Source organism: Notothenia rossii, assembly GCF_949606895.1.
Source record: "Notothenia rossii genome assembly, chromosome: 3".
Lineage (NCBI taxonomy): Eukaryota > Metazoa > Chordata > Actinopteri > Perciformes > Nototheniidae > Notothenia > Notothenia rossii.
This window is the reverse complement of record NC_136901.1, coordinates 35545549-35559871: the sequence shown is the minus strand read 5'-3', so window position 1 is coordinate 35559871 and position 14323 is coordinate 35545549. Positions and strand designations below refer to the sequence as shown.

The window sequence follows — 14323 nt, the reverse complement described above, 5'->3', positions numbered from 1 at the left end:
CATTGTTCAGGTCTTATTGCTGTATGGACATTTACAATTTGAATGTTTTTTTGGTGCAGATTTTTTGGCAGTATTGCATAAATGGTAAAAACAGAAGAAAAAAATTCTAAATTGCTACAATATCATTTTATAATCCATCCATCCATCTTCTCCCGCTTATCCGTGGTCGGGTCGCGGGGGTAGCAGTTCAAGCAGAGAGCCCCAAACTTTCTTTTCCCTGGCCACATCAACCAGCTCTGACTGGGGGATCCCAAGGCGCTCCCAGGCCAGAGAAGAGATATAATCCCTCCACCTGGTCCTAGGTCTACCCCTTGGTCTCTTCCCAGCTGGACGTGCCTGGAACACCTCCCTAGGGAGGCGCCCAGGTGTTATCCGAACTAGGTGCCCGAACCACCTCAACTGGCTCCTTTCGACGCGAAGGAGGAGCGGTTCAACTCCGAGTCCCTCCCGGATGACTGAACTTCTCACTTTATCCCTAAGGGAGACACCAGCCACCCTGCGGAGAAAACCCATCTCGGCCGCTTGTATCCGCGATCTCGTTCTTTTGGTCATGACCCACCCTTCATGACCATAGGTGAGGGTAGGAACGAAAATGGCCCGGTAGACAGAGAGCTTTGCCTTCTGGCTCAGTTCTCTTTTCGTCACAACGGTGCGGTAAAGCGACTGCAGTACCGCTCCCGCTGCTCTGATTCTCCGGCCCATCTCAGGCTCCATTGTTCCCTCACTTGAGAACAAGGCCCCGAGATACTTGAATCCCTACTTGGAGTGGACAGTCCATCAGTTTCCTGCTGAGAACCATGGCCTCAGATTTGGATGTGCTGATCCTCATCCCAGCCGCTTCACACTCGGTTGCGAACCGATCCAGTGAGTGCTGAAGGTCGCAGACCGATGAAGCCATCAGAACCACATCATCTGCAAAAAGCAGTGGTGCAATCCTTAGTCCACCGAACTGCAGACCCCCTCCCACACGACTACGCCTCGAAATCCGATCCATGTATATTACAAACAGGATTGGTGACAAAGCGCAGCCCTGGCGGAGGCCAACCCTCACCGGAAATGGGTCCGACTTACTGCCGAGGACCCGGACACAGCTCTCGCTTTGGGAGTACAGAGATTAGATGGCCCTGAGTAGAGACCCCCTCACCCCATACTCCTGCAGCAACTCCCACAGTAACTCCCTGGGAACTCGGTCATACGCCTTCTCCAAGTCTACAAAACACATGTAGACCGGATAAGCATACTCCCAGGCCCCCTCCAGGATCCTTGCGAGAGTAAAAAGCTGATCCGTCGTTCCACGAACAGGACGGAATCCGCATTGTTCCTCCTCAATCTGAGGTTCGACAATCGGCCTGCCCCTCCTTTCGAGCACCTTAGAGTAAACTTTCCCGGGGAGGCTGAGTAGTGTGATGCCTCTGTAATTGGCACACACCCTCTGATACCCCTTTTTGAAAAGGGGAACCACCACCCCGGTCTGCCACTCCTTCGGTAGCGTTTCCGACTTCCACGCAACATTGATGAGACGTGTCAACCATGACAGTCCCTCAACAACCAGAGCCTTCAGCATTTTTGGGCGGATCTCATCCACCCCCGGGGCTTTGCCACTGCGGAGTTGTTTGACGACATCAGTGACCTCCCCCCGGGAGATTGGTGTTGATGCCCAGTCATACTCCAGCTCTGCCTCTAACATAGAGGGCGGAGTTGTCGGGTTCAGGAGTTCCTCAGTGTTCCTTTCAACGCCCTAAAACTCCATCAGTTGAGGTCAACAACGTCCCATCCTTACTGTACACAGCTTGGATGGTTCCCTGCTTCCCCTCCTGAGGTGTCAGACAGTTTTCCAGAACAACTTTGGTGCCGCCCGAAATTCCTTTTCCATGTCTTGTCCGAACTTCTCCCACACCCGCTGCTTTGGCTCGGCCACGGCTGAGGCTGCTGTCCTTCGGGCCCGTCGGTACCTTGCAACTGCCTCGCGAGTCCCCAGGGATAACAAATCCCTGAAGGCCTCCTTCTTCAGTCGGGCGGCTTCCCTGACCACCGGTGTCCACCAGCAGGTTCGAGGGTTACCGCCCCTTGAGGCACCTAAGACCTTGAGACCACAGCTCCCCGCCGCGGCTTCGACAATAGAGGCTTTGAACACCGACCACTCTGGTTCAATGTCCCCAACCTCCAAAGGAATGCCCGAAAAGCTCCACCGGAGGTGTGAGTTGAAGGCCTCCTGAACTTGGGCCTCCTCCAGACATTCCCAGTTCACCCGAACTACACGTTTGGGCTTACCAGGTCTATCCAGAGGCTTCCCCCGCCACTCGACCCAACTCACCACCAGATGGTGATCAGTTGACAACTCCGCCCCTCTCTTTACCCGAGTGTCCAAAACATACGGCCTCAGGTCCGATGATACGATAACGAAATCGATCATGGAGCTTCTGCCTAGGGTGCTCTGGTACCACGTACACTTAGGAGCATCCTTATGTTTGAACATGGTGTTTGTTATGGCCAATCCATGACTAGCACAGAAGTCCAGTAACAAACCACCACTCCGGTTCAGATCAGGAGAGCCCTTCCTCCCAATCACGCCCCTACAAGTGCCTCCATCATTGCCCACATGTGCGTTGAAGTCTTCCAGCAAGATTAAAGAGTCCCCTTCAGGAGCCCCATACAGGACTCTGTCCAGGGTCTCCAAGAAGGCCGTATACTCTGAACTACTGTTGGGTGCATAAGCACACGCAACAGTCAGAGTTCCCCCCCCCCCCCCCCCATAACCCGCAGGCGTAGGGGGCTACAACTACAACAAGATTAACATATTTGACCGTGATTTAATTGTAATACACGTTTCAAAATGATGCCGAAGTAACAACATACTGATACCGGTTAGTAAAAACCATGAATTAATGCTTTGACAAGTCTGCAGACAGATGGCAGGCGAAAAACCTTTTAAAATGCGTGTTTTCTGAATGGAGCTTGGCTAAGCTAACGCAGTATATGCTCCGACCGTCCACACTCACAACAACGGTCTATACAAACATAAATAAACCAGCGACTTTATTCGCCATGACACAGATAGTCTGTGGTTTGTACTTGTTTAACTTTTGTCTAGTTTCTGAACAGATATGAGGAGCTGTGAGCTTGAGTGCTAACAGCTAAAGGCTGATGTTGTTTTTCTGGGGTTCTCATTGAAGATGATGTCACGGCTACGCCCACACTGCGTTACTATAGATACTACCCCAGTTCCGAAACTATAATGGCAATGCACCATAAAGTGAGCCAGTCCTAACGAGGCCTAGCCATAGCGAGCGAGGCCGTGTAGTGGAAATGCGCCATTATTCTACTTTACCTGTGTGTCTCAAGAAGGTGAAGTATGCGTTTACTTTTAAGTCATCAGGCGGTTCTCAAAAGGTTGTTGTCAGAAGTGGGATTCGAACCCACGCCTCCAGAGGAGACTGCGACCTGAACGCAGCGCCTTAGACCGCTCGGCCATCCTGACATAGGAAGTGATGTCATCACATCAAAATTGATTCAAAATAATAAAATACAGACAATATCTAATTAGGTTTCAGTCCATTTATCATAGTCAAAAAGGTGACTAATTAAAAAATTAAAAAGCTACAGAATCCAGTTATTTAAGACTATTAGGTTGTCAGTCGTAAACTATTTATTTATTTTACATTGTTCAGGTCTTATTACTGTATGGACATTTACAATTTGAATGTTTTTTTGGTGCAGATATTTTGGCAGTATTGCATAAATGGTAAAAACAGAAGAAAAAAAATCTAAATTACCACAATATCATTTTATAATCCATCCATCCATCTTCTCCCGCTTATCCGTGGTCGGGTCGCGGGGGTAGCAGTTCAAGCAGAGAGCCCCAAACTTTATTTTCCCTGGCCACATCAACCAGCTCTGACTGGGGGATCCCAAGGCGCTCCCAGGCCAGAGAAGAGATATAATCCCTCCACCTGGTCCTAGGTCTACCCCTTGGTCTCTTCCCAGCTGGACGTGCCTGGAACACCTCCCTAGGGAGGCGCCCAGGTGTTCAGGCACTGCACTTTCCCTCCTCACCTCATACCTCAACGACCGCACCTACAGGGTTACTTGGAGAGGGTCCGAGTCCGACCCTTGTCAATTAACTACAGGGGTCCCTCAGGGCTCGGTTCTTGGTCCCCTCCTCTTCTCCCTGTACACAAACTCGCTCGGGTCTGTCATTAGCCCGCATGGTTTTTCATACCACTGCTACGCTGACGACACCCAACTAATTCTGTCCTTTCCCCGCTCAGAGACCCAGGTCGTCGCACGCATCTCTGCTTGCCTAGCAGACATCTCTCGGTGGATGTCTGCTCATCACCTCAAGCTCAACCTTGACAAGACTGAACTGCTCTTCCTTCCGGGAAAAGATTGTCCCACTCTTGACCTAACAATCAACATCGGCACCTCTGTTGTTTCCCCGACTCAGACTGCAAGGAATCTGGGTGTGGTCCTAGATAACAAACTGTCCTTCACTGCAAACATCGCTGCTACAACCCGCTGCTGCAGATACACGCTTTACAACATCAGGAGGATACGTCCCCAGCTGACCCAGACATCAGCGCAGATTCTGGTCCAGGCTCTCGTCATCTCACGCCTAGACTATTGCAACTCCCTCCTGGCTGGTCTACCTGCATGTGCCATCCAACCTCTGCAGCTCATCCAGAATGCAGCGGCTCGTCTGGTCTTCAACCTTCCCAAATTCTCCCACACCACACCGCTCCTCCGCTCCCTTCACTGGCTTCCAGTAACTGCTAGAATCCACTTCAAGACACTGGTACTTGCGTACCATGCTGCGAATGGATCTGGCCCTTCCTACATCCAGGACATGGTTAAACCGTACACCCCAACACGTGCACTCCGCTCTGCATCAGCCAAACAGCTCGCTGCACCCGCACTGCGAGGGGGACCCAAGTTCCCGTCAGCAAAAACACGTGGGTTTGCTATCCTGGCTCCAAAATGGTGGAATGAGCTCCCCATTGTAATCAGGACAGCAGATAGCTTACACATCTTCCGACGCAAACTGAAAACTCATCTCTTTCGACTCCACTTCGAGCGATAGAATTACTAACAAAGCACTTATATACTAATAAAGGGCTGGCTTTCTAAATGCAAGTTGAGTAGCACTTGAAATGTTTGGCTCTATGAAACCTGATGTACTTATATGATTCTGTTTTCTTAAAGGTTGTATCTTCCTGGTCGAATGCACTTATTGTAAGTCGCTTTGGATAAAAGCGTCAGCTAAATGCAATGTAATGTAATGTAATGTAATGTTATCCGAACTAGGTGCCCGAACCACCTCAACTGGCTCCTTTCGACGCGAAGGAGGAGCGGTTCAACTCCGAGTCCCTCCCGGATGACTGAACTTCTCACCTTATCCCTAAGGGAGACACCAGCCACCCTGCGGAGAAAAACCATCTCGGCCGCTTGTATCCGCAATCTCGTTCTTTTGGTCATGACCCACCCTTCATGACCATAGGTGAGGGTAGGAACGAAAATGGCCCGGTAGACAGAGAGCTTTGCCTTCTGGCTCAGCTCTCTTTTCGTCACAACGGTGCGGTAAAGCGACTGCAGTACCGCTCCCGCTGCTCCGATTCTCCGGCCCATCTCAGGCTCCATTGTTCCCTCACTTGAGAACAAGGCCCCGAGATACTTGAATCCCTACTTGGAGTGGACAGTCCATCAGTTTCCTGCTGAGAACCATGGCCTCAGATTTGGATGTGCTGATCCTCATCCCAGCCGCTTCACACTCGGTTGCGAACCGATCCAGTGAGTGCTGAAGGTCGCAGACCGATGAAGCCATCAGAACCACATCATCTGCAAAAAGCAGTGGTGCAATCCTTAGTCCACCGAACTGCAGACCCCCTCCCCCACGACTACGCCTCGAAATCCGATCCATGTATATTACAAACAGGATTGCTGACAAAGCGCAGCCCTGGCGGAGGCCAACCCTCACTGGAAATGGGTCCGACTTACTGCCGAGGACCCGGACACAGCTCTCGCTTTGGGAGTACAGAGATTAGATGGCCCTGAGTAGAGACCCCCTCACCCCATACTCCTGCAGCACCTCCCACAGTAACTCCCTGGGAACTTGGTCATACGCCTTCTCCAAGTCTACAAAACACATGTAGACCGGATAAGCATACTCCCAGGCCCCCTCCAGGATCCTTGCGAGAGTAAAAAGCTGATCCGTCGTTCCACGACCAGGACGGAATCCGCAACAGTCAGAGTTTTCCCCCCCATAACCCGCAGGCGTAGGAGGCGACCCTCTCGTCCACTGGGGTAAACTCCAACAACGAAGCACCAAACCGGGGACTTGTGAGTATCCCCACACCCGCACCGGTGCCTCACACCTTGAGCAACTCCGGAGAAGAATAGAGTCCAACCCCTATCCAGAAGTAAGGTTCCAGAGCCGACGCTGTGCGTAGAGGTGAGCCCAACCAGATCCAACTGGTAACGCTCCACCTCCCGCACAAGCTCCGGCTCCTTCCCCGCCAGAGAGGTGACGTTCCACGTTCCCAAAGCCAGCTTTTGTCGCCCGGGTATGGTCCGTCAAAACCCTCCGCTCTCACTGCCACCCTTCTGGCAGCGCACCCGACCCCATCGCTGTTTCCCGTAGGTGTTGGGCCCACGGGACGGAGAAGCGGAGGTGTGGCCCGTGTTGCCTTTTCGGGCTGTGCCCGGCCGGGCTCCGTGACAAGCCCGGCCCCAGACGCTCGCCGACTAGTCCTCCTTCTGGGCCCCGGGCTTCCTCCGGGCCGGGTATCCTCACTTTGTGTGTTGTCTTTCATGAGGTCTTTTGAACCAATCTTAGTCTGGCCCCTCTCCTGAGACCAATTTGCCATGGGAGACCCTACCAGGAACAAAAGGTTCCAGACAACACAGCCCCCAGGTTCATCAGGGCACACAAACCTCTCTACCACGGTAAGGTGCTGGTTCTTCAGAGATAATAACCACTTTAAATTGAAAACGTGTTGAAAGTATATATATTTTTTATACTTTTTTTAACATCATTATTGCCTTGAGTATTTGTTTCTTTATTTTACTTTTTCCTCCAGCAGAAATAATAATATTTTCTCACATGTGTTGAAGGCTTGACTGAGCTTGAAAGCCTTTTCTGTCAAGCTGCAGCTTTCACACTAAGGTCAAAGGTTAAATGATTCTCCTCAAAATAAAAGTCTCAGATAAAGTCTGAAGTTTGAAGCAGGTTACTCAGGACCAACATGTTAACTGTGCGTCTCAGGCAGATGATGAAGCATGTGTGTACTTTATGCGTTAATGAGGGAGTTATGGCGCATATCCACTACAGCGCGGAGCTCGCTTTAAGCGTGCCGAGCCATGCGGGGCCCGTTTTTGGTTGCGCTCCCACTTAGCGTAGTACCGGCTAGCGGGTACTATTTCACAGTTTTTCTGGCCCCATAAAATCGAGGTTCTTTCTGGGCCAACAACCAGGCTTAGTCGGGCTGAGTATGCTAAACTAGAGGGAGAATCGCTGGAAAGGGCGCTACAACTACAACAAGATGAACATATTTGACCGTGATTTAAGTGCAATACACGTTTCATAATGATACCGAAGTAACAACATACTGATACCGGTTAGTAAAAAACATGAATTAATGCTTTGACATGTCTGCAGACAAGACGAAGGCGAAAAACCTTTTTAAAAATGGGTGTTTTCTGAATGGAGCTTGGCTAAGCTAACGCAGTATATGCTCCGATCGTCCACGCTCACAACAACGTCCTATACAGACATAAATAAACCAGCGACTGTATTTGCCATGACACAGTCTGTGGTTTGTACTTGTTTAACTTTTGTCTAGTTTCTGCACAGATATGAGGAAATGTGAGCTCTGAGGGCTAACAGCTAACGGCTGATGTTGTTTTTCTGGGGTTCTCATTGAAGAGGACGTCACGGCTCCGCCTACACTGCGTTACTATAGATACTGCCCCTGTTCCTAAACTGTAATGGCAATGCGCCATAAAGTGAGCCAGTCCTAACGAGGCCTAGCCATACCGAGCAAGGCCGTGTAGTGGAAATGCGCCATTATTCTACTTTACCTGTGTGTCTCAGGAAGGTGAAGTTTGCATTTACTTTTAAGTCATCAGGGGGTTCTCAAAAGGTTGTTGTCAGAAGTGGGATTCGAACCCACGCCTCCAGAGGAGACTGCGACCTGAACGCAGCGCCTTAGACCGCTCGGCCATCCTGACATAGGATGTGATGTCATCACATCAAAATTGACTCGAAATGATAAAATACAGACACTATATAATTAGATTTCAGTCCATTTATCAGTCAAAAAGGTGACAAATTAAAAATAAAAAGTACAGAATTCTGTTATTTAAGACTATTAGGTTGTCAGTAGTAAGCTATTTATTTATTATACATAGTTCAGGTATTATTCTTGTATGACATTTAACAATTGAATGTTTTGTAGTCATTTTTTGGTACAGATGTTTTGACAGTATTGCATAAATGTTTAAAACAAAAAAATCTAAATTGACGCAATAACCTTTTATAATAGCCACTTTAAATTGAAAACGTATTAAAAAAATATTTGTTTGAATTGCTTTTGAATCACTATTGCCTTGAGTATAGGGGTGGGCGATATCGAACAATATAATATCACGATATTTTTCAAGCAGTATCACGATAGACGATATTTATCACGATATTTTTTCATGTCGGTTATTATGGTTATTTTTCAAGTTACTTAACAGTACAACCACCTACAAGGTAACAAAAACTAAAATAAAAAGGAGTAACAGACCAAAATACAATTTCAAGCTGGTTTTAATTCTGCAATGAATCCCTGAATGAACAATTCAACAGGAATTTTTATATGGCTTCCTCAGTGTTCAAGTAGGTAGGCCTACACCCTACACAAAACACGTTAACACTGGTTTCTTCACCAAGTAAAGTGCACTCTCTTGCTAAATAAAATAAAATATTCAAGGCACATTTTCTCAGTATAAAAAATCACTTTCTGTTTTAGGTAGCACTAGCAGTGATGTAACATCAATAAACATGAAAAGGAGAGTAAAACATAACTAAGTAAAACATAAAACATCAATAAGGAAAAGTCAGTGCCAAACAATTAAAATGTAAACTTTAGACTTGAAGTGCAATCAAAGACTTTAACATAACTGAACATCTGCTTCAAAAAGGAAAAACAATATAAATACCTTATTGATAAAATAAAATATAAGCCAACAGAATCAACCAAGACAATAAATGAAGTGCAATACCGTCTGAATCCTGACTAGACAGCTTGGTTTTTACTAACCATTATCAGTATTTAGTTACTTCGGCATCATTTTGAAACGTGTATTACAATTAAATCACAGTAAAATAGGTTCATTTTGTCGTAGTTGGTTTCCACCACAGTATTTACATGGATATAAGCCCCGCCCCCTCTCCAGCGCGTCCTGTTTGAATGACAGGAGTAAACACAGCTGACAGCCGCGGTGAAACTCCAGCGGTTAGGGTGAGAATATCTGCATTGCGTCCGTTGTGAATGCAGCATAACGCAGTTCAGAAACCACTGTTCTGACGCTTTTAAAAGCAACTTCGAGATTTTAACAGTATCAGGGACACGCAGGCCATGGAGGCCGTAGGACTTACAATTTCTGGCGGTCTGGCTTCACGGCCAGACCGGCCATCATGGCCGCCGTGAAAATCCTACACTGGTGCACTATCACGATAGATATGATATCTCTGAAAAGGCATATCGTGGAGACCTAATATCGCCTCGACGATATATATCGTGATATCGCCCACCCCTACTTGAGTATTTATTTTTTTATTTTACTTTTTCATACAGCTGACATAATATTTGCTCACATGTGTTGAAAGCTTGACTGAGCTTGAAAACCTTCTCTGTCAAGCTGCAGCTTTCACGCTAAGGTCAAAGGTTAAATGATTCTCCTCAAAATAAAAGTGTCAGATAAAGTCTGAAGTTGGAAGCTGGTTACTCATGAGCAACATGTTAACTGTGCGTCTCAGGGAGATGATGAAGCATTTGTGTAATTTGCGTGTGAATGAGGGAGTTATTCTACTTACCTGTGTATCTCAGGAAGGTGAAGTATGCATTTACTTTTAAGTCATCAGTGGGTTCTCAAAAGGTTGTTGTCAGAAGTGGGATTCGAACCCACGCCTCCAGAGGAGACTGCGACCTGAACGCAGCGCCTTAGACCGCTCGGCCATCCTGACATAGGAAGTGATGTTATCATATTAAAAAGATATGGAAATTATAAAATACAACAAATATGTAATTAACGGTGGCGGCCGTCCCACATACAAAAGAAAATATTTCAAAAATATATATTTTTCAAAAATATATATATTTCAAAAATATATATATTTCAAAAATATATATATTTTATATTTTTAATTTTTAATGAACAAGGTAAATATCATACAATTGGTATCAGTAAAATGTATAATCTACAATAAAATCTTGTTTAAAATTGTGTTACGATGTCTAAAGTTACTGATAAGTCACATGTTTCCTGCCTGGCCTTGCCCTTGGCATTAGTTTATCATTACGGGGCGCTGCACCCGAGCCAAACAGCAGCAACCAGCACGTTGCAAAAGTCTCAATAGTAAACTGTGCCGCCGAAACATAATTTCAGCCAATCAGCGCCGTCAAATATTTTGGTCACGAGGGCGCTCACGTTGGCGCCCACGTTGCTTACGTGAGTTGTTTTTTAGACTCGTGAGGAACTGGGGTAGTATCTATAGTAACGCAGTGTGGGCGGAGCCGTGACGTCATCTTCAATGAGCTGCCCAGAAAAACAACACAGCCGTTAGCTCTTAGCACTCAGAGCTCTTCATATCTGTTCAGAAACTAGACCAAAGTTAAACAAGTACAAACCACATACTGTCTGTGTCATGGCGAATACAGTCGCTGGTTTATTTATGTCTGTATAGGCCGTTGTTGTGAGTGTGGACGGTCGGAGCATTTACAACGTTAGCTTAGCCAAATCTCCATTAGAAAACACGCATTTTAAAAGGTTCTTCGCCTGCCGTCTATCTGCAGACTTGTCAAAGCCTTAATTCATGGTTTTTACTATCCGGTATCAGTATGTTGTTACTTCGGCATCATTTTGAAACGTGTATTACAATTAAATCACGGTCAAATATGTTCATCTTGTTGTAGTTGTAGCCCCCTTGACAGCGATTCTCTCTCTAGTTTAGCATACTCAGCCCGACTCAGCCTGGTTGTTCCTGGCCCTAGAACCACGATTTTACGGGGCCATTACATCACCAGAAGTCCCAATTTAAGGGGTCATTTCTCCCAAAAATAAATGTTTACTCACTATATCAACAGCCCCACCAAAAATATTTTCCACCAGCCACCACTGGTAATTAAGTTGCCATTTCTTACTAATTAGACAAAAGGTAAAACATTGTGATACATATAAAGCCTGTATTACAGCATGTGATGCTCAACCGAACATTTTTATTTCACTTTTATTTTAAATCATTCTCAAGCAGGCCATTTTTGTATCATACCTTGTGCTACATCATAAATTAATACAGTTTTTATAATTACATTTGCTCTCAACTTACAAGTATTATGGGTTTGAGCTTGACAACTCTATTTAAGCTACATCATTCAAGATATGGTGAAAGGTTAAACATATATTTCTACTAAATAAAGTCTCAGATACCCAAACACAGAGTGGAAAGGAGGTCACTGAGAAGCTACCCGTCTAGAGTGTCACTAAGACTATTAATGGATCATGTGTTGACCAACAGCATGTGATTGTTTACAACTGAACACGTCTCAAAAGGTTGTTGTCAGAAGTGGGATTCGAACCCACGCCTCCAGAGGAGACTGCGACCTGAACGCAGCGCCTTAGACCGCTCGGCCATCCTGACATATAAATACGTGATAATCAAATAGAAAGAAAAAACATAACACGCATTTACTTTATCGACTTAAAGAAAACAACTACGGGAAATGAGTTGACTAACTACAGATGGTTTGCTACACGAGTCAGTATAATGCATTTAATCATAGAATAGTAATATACATCCTACCTTCCTCTGAGGACGATTCAGTGAAAGCGTGGGCGGTTCCCTTTTAGTGTCTCACATCTGCAGCTCCTGCCAGCACATGAAGACCTGTCAGTTCAAGGCGAAAAAAAAAAAAATGAAGGATATCACAACATGTCAACGTGGATGAATGTTATGCAAACTCCCTTTAAGCTTGGGTTGATAATCCTAAAAAAACTACCAGCACGGTAAAATTAAACCGAACATTGCCAGGCCCAGAGTAGCTAGCCTAGCCTAGTTAAATTAGCCGCAGGAGCTATACAAACACGTGTCTAGCTTTAGCGGCTAATTGAGCCAGCTAGTTAGCCGCTTAAGCTAGCGAACACGTTGTGGTAACACTGAATACAACGTCCAAAACTATCATAATAAACGTAAACATACCATAAATAATAAACAAGTAAGATCGTACCAACCAGTTTAAGCTGTTTCTTGAAATATCCGTCGAGGTGGGCAACGCCATTATTATTTTATTTTAGAAGCATTGGAATTGTTGTCACCACAATATATATATAAGTAACTCTCCCGAAACTATACTTATGCACGAAAAATGTCATAATAAAGAACGAACATGTATACTGTTAGTAGCCTACTCACTAGGTTTTAGGTTGGTAGCTTCTGGAAAGCTCCGTTAACAGCCTGTTAGGTGCATGCTGGGTGCATGTGTGAAGATCACGGGCAGACAGGTAGACAGACAGGCAGGTCACAGGACTGTAACGGTCCAATCATATCATAAGACCGAATGATCTGATGGACAGTAGTCCGGTGACGCCCATTACTAACTACGTTTCTTTAAAAGAAAATGGACAGAGCATGTATTAAAAGTTGTCCAGTTGTGAAGAGAGTTTCAACAGTACAAAAAAATGTGAAGATTAGTAACGTTATTTAAAACTGTAACCTAATAACATACACATTTATTTAAAGTGTATTGTGATTGTTATAGCATTTACAAACCTAACACTGCAGCATGTAATTAAAATGTTTGTATCTCTGAACTTTGGGGTCTCAGTTAGGAATACAAATATAATCTGAGGGTAAAAGTGGACACAAGTTAATCAACAGCAGGATAGGGGTATTGAGGAGGGTATAAAAACACATAATACTGAACTACTGTGAGTATTGGTTCCGTTTCAGGAGTACCAGGTAAAATACCAGGTAAAATTGTTATTTTTCAATTTTCTAAATGGTTTTCAGTGTATGTTGCACATCCGACGAGTCATATCAACCGTGTTTGCACTTTGTAAATTGAGCAGACTTGAGGAACAAGCACAATTTAAAGACACATGGGTAGAATCTCTGGAGAATGGAATAAAAAGTGTACATACAGGCATGAATAATTTAATAAAAGTATCTGTAATGTCATATGCAGGTCATAATGTAGCGTTGGGGCTATACAAAAAAAAATGTTTCCCATTTACAAACAGAAGGCGTAAAAAATGTAAAAATGTGTCAGGAGAGATTAAGAAGCCACAGGCCATTTAACAACCAGGCGGTTAAGGAGAACAAATTAAAGCCAGTAAGGAACATAACAACTGAAAGGAAAACTTAAATAAAAACATCCAAACATTTAGTAATTATTTGTTTTTTAAGTTAAGATAAAAGGGAGATATAGCCATGGTAACAGGCCGACCTGACAGCATGTAATAATAATAAAGACCAAATTAGAATGCTTAGACACCATCTTATTGTTCTTCTTTTAATTGGTCTTTAAAGTCATTAAGAGTCAGAGATGATGATGATGGTTCTCCTCCCAGTCTCTTCTGCAGCTCTAAAGGACCCTTAAAATATTTTAGTCCCCTGCAGCTCATCTTCTTTACATCTTCGCCATGATTGTCTCGGACATGACACATGCCTTTCATGCTGAAAATGTCAATCCTGGCAACCGATCCCTCATCTGCATCCACCTTAACAGAGGTTTAATGAAACTGTAGCGGACGCTCTGGTTTTACGACACCACAGAAGCATCTGGTTGTAGAATCAGAGCGATGTGACAGAACGTTGGGTTTCCACTGATCTGATGTGTTCCTGATCATGAGACAGACAGCTTGTGATTAACATGTGTTTAAAAGAGCAACACAAAAATCTAGTAAAAGATTACGAGAGCGACACAAACACAAACTCACCTGCTCCGGCTCTGGCCTACTCAGCACTAATGACTGTGTGATTGGATTATCCAGGCTTTTAGCAGCCCCACAGCTGCAGCTGACAGAGAAGCTAACCTGCAAAGGCCAAGCTCGGGTCAACAAGGGG

The 14323-nt window shown here is 45.2% G+C and overlaps 1 protein-coding gene across 6 annotated transcripts in view; it reads right to left on the bottom strand.

The window, feature by feature from the left end:
- The window catches only part of shtn2 (shootin 2), a 36671-nt gene extending 23903 nt beyond the window's left edge, over positions 1–12768 (bottom strand). For 2 of the 6 annotated variants that reach the window (XM_079671436.1, XM_079671428.1), the window contains exons 1-3: positions 12671–12733; positions 12490–12504; positions 12062–12145 (exon numbers count right to left, since the gene is read on the bottom strand). The gene's annotated coding sequence lies outside the window, so the exon portion shown is untranslated. Of the gene's footprint in view, positions 1–12061; positions 12146–12489; positions 12632–12670 lie in introns of those variants that run through there. The other 4 variants (XM_079671434.1, XM_079671429.1, XM_079671435.1 and 1 more) reach the window with 2 other exon arrangements.
- Between the last annotated feature and the right edge of the window lie 1555 nt (positions 12769–14323).